Source organism: Physeter macrocephalus, chromosome 11 (assembly GCF_002837175.3).
Source record: "Physeter macrocephalus isolate SW-GA chromosome 11, ASM283717v5, whole genome shotgun sequence".
In the NCBI taxonomy this organism is placed as follows: domain Eukaryota; kingdom Metazoa; phylum Chordata; class Mammalia; order Artiodactyla; family Physeteridae; genus Physeter; species Physeter macrocephalus.
In genome coordinates, this window is record NC_041224.1 from 29538248 (window position 1) to 29541422 (window position 3175).

A 3175-nucleotide genomic window follows, 5' to 3' on the forward strand; every position below is an offset into this window, starting at 1 on the left:
CTGCTTCCAGTTTCACAAATCTTCTGTCTGGGTAAAACTCACTGTCTGTAAAGTAGGTGAACAGTGGGTATAACTAGACTCCCAAGATACCAAGGGCTCCTGAGAAGCCGTGGAGCCACAGCCAAAATGAATCCGTTTCCTCCCCAGTCTTTTTGATTTTAAAAAAAAAGGCAAGTTGTAAGAAACTGTCAGGATTATGCAAAGTTGTCAGGGGTCCGGGAGAAACACAAGGCCATGTAAGTAGATAAAAAGGTGAGACCAAGGAGGTGAGAAAGAGCTGGCCCAGAAGAGAACAATGGCCTTGCAAACCCTCAGAAAGGAGCACAGACCAGGGAGGGACTGAGGTGGGGGCCGGAGGAAGGGCTTGAATCTCAGAGCAGCTGGATAGAGGGACCAGGGGGTGACCATCGGGGGTAAATTCAAGGGAGAAGAAAAGAAACCAAATGGACAGCCTTCCTTCCCTCTTCAGTCTCTGCCCTGGCTACGCTAGCTGGGCCCATCAATTGGTGGTCTCAAGTGGGGGACCAGGGGAAAGCCCCTAACTCTAATGAGTCTGATTGTAAAATTTTGGAATCGCTGGCCCATCCTTCAGTTACACAGGGTAGCCATTTCCTGGCAAGAGCCGGCACGGGGGCCTCTCTGACTGGCAGCTCCTCTTCGTTCTTGCACTGTGAAGCCCTTGCTGCTGAGCCCTGGACCCAGATTCTGCCAATGAGCACCTGGGTCCTGGCTGGAGATTTGTGCCTAACTGGAGTGTGGGCCTGGTAAGCCCCTGACGTGTCTCCTTGGAAAAGTCAGGATAGGGTTTTGGCTTTGAGGTTCTAGGAGCTTTGTGGTCTCAAACTGCAAAGTCAGCAACTCCTGGCATCAAAGGACACATGCGTGGGGATACCTCAGCCCCTTTTGGGGGAGGACAGTTAATTTGTTTTCATCCATATTTATAAGGTCAATATAAATCATTGTCTATGCTTATCCAGAGTTTTGTGAACCTTTCACAGGGTTATTTTGGTTTTTTTGGCAGCGAGGCATGTGGGATCTTAGCTCCCCGACCAGGGGTCTAACCTGCACCCCCTGCATTGGAAGATAAAGTCTTAAACACTGGACCGCCAGGGAAGTCTCACTGGGTTTTACTTGTATCACACTACCTAGTTTTTAAAGACCATCCCTATCTGGTCGTGCAGACGCTCTGACATCACACAGAAGCCTAGGCTATTACAGTCTGCAAATACTGGGAAGTTTAGAAACTCTCTCAAGTCACATAGCTAGAAAGTGAATACAGTCCAGGCCTCCTCTGCCCCAGCACAGCCAGCTCAGCGGCAGGGGTGGGGGGCACGCCCAGGCCTCCAGTCTCCTAATTCCATTCATGGACTGCTTCTTCAATGCTAACTATACCCTCAGCACAGTGTTACAAGTAGTGGAAGATGCTTGCCCTCAGGGAAAGTGGGATCCATTTGGTCAAAGGGGCCACAAAACAATGTAACAACGCACTAGCACCACAGCCTAGAGTAGAATTGGAGAGTCCTACCAGATGAAGAAAATAAAACTCTTCTCTTGACTATTTGACCTCTGCTGAAACCGGTTGGGACAAATTGGGACAAAGAGCAGATATAAGGTCAAAAATAGAGTCCAGTAGGAGAGGGATGGTAGAAAGACAAAATGGGTCCCAGTCCTGTTGGAGGGTTGATGGAAATATCAGTAGCTGTTATTGTTTCCTTTCAAATAACCCGGCTTTGTCCAAATTCAACTTTCAGTTCACCAGTAGGTATTTCCCTTTGGCAGCGAGGAGGTGGTGAGGGGAATAGGCAAAACTTGGTTCCAGATTTGGGGCTCTCCTCCTTAGTTTTAAAATGAGGAGAGGGGTAGGCAGGCTTTGTATGTTGCAAAGTTTCTAAGTGCGCCTGGGATACATCTGTAACTCACGGTTAGTAAAGAACTAAAAATAAAAATCCTTTGACTTCCTTCTCCTTTACCAGTGTTTTTGTTGCAGAAACCCCACTGGACCAGCTACTGTCACTTCGTGTTGGTGGCATTTTTTAAAATTAGTCAGTGGTTAGGCTATTAAATGTTCAACTGCTAATGACGATGATTTTCCTTTCATTTATTTCACCATAGCAACATTTCCCCCTCTCTTAATGTCTTTGTTTAAACAATCAGCATCTCAACAGGAGTAAATAAAATATTTTAAAAAGAGATATCACCATAAGCTAATACACCTACTGTTTTCATTTTTCCCTGCTTCTGATGTCCATGCATATGTATTTTTACCTAATTACACTCATACTCTCGATACGTCATGTGATCTGACTTTTTCCTTTAGATTATGCTGTAAACATTTTCCCTGTTTCCATAGACCTCGTGATTATTATTTAATAGCTGCATAATATTCCACAGGATGGACGTTCCATCATTTGAGTTAACCATTTCCCTGTTCTTGGCCACTGAGATTGATGCCAACTTCTATTACTCAGTGTATTGATTTAGATGCAATTTTTACAGAGACATAAAAAATGTCTTTGAGGTGCTTGACTTTTGGAAGGGGAAACAAACAGTTCCAGCTCATTGTGTGTCTACCAGATACAAAGATGGAGCCCAGACTCTAAAAGGCCAGTCAGTGGGTGAGTGGTTGCCAGATCATTATTCTATCTATGACAGGACAGAAACATCACCGATAGTTTGTAACTATGATAACAATGACATTCACTTTCATGATTAACAACCAAAAAATCAGAAATACTACGACATGGTGCCAATCCTAGCTTCCTCTTTTCTGTTCCCTTATGCCAGAGCCACATAAAACGGGACCACATTGCTAATGCCATTCTGCATTAGACTACAAATTAGCACCCCTTCATTGGGCCTGTGAGCATCAGAGTTGGATACCAAAGGGAATGCGCTGTTCTCTCAGAAGAAGGCAGAAGGTCTCTTGTTGCCTTTAGGCTGGCAGGTGGGGGAATGGTGGTGGTACATACAGTAGGTGAGGGGGTGGTATATATTAGCAGTGAGAGGGTGATATATATGGGGGGTATATATAGCAGGTGAACGGGTGGACTGTGTACCGAGGGTCAGGCTGGCCCTTACCGTGTTCTCCTGAGACAGGAATGAAGCAAGTCCATGAAGAAGCGGGAGAGGAAGAGAGGGTCGGGGGCCTGGAGGTGGAAGGGGGGGCCACAGGCGC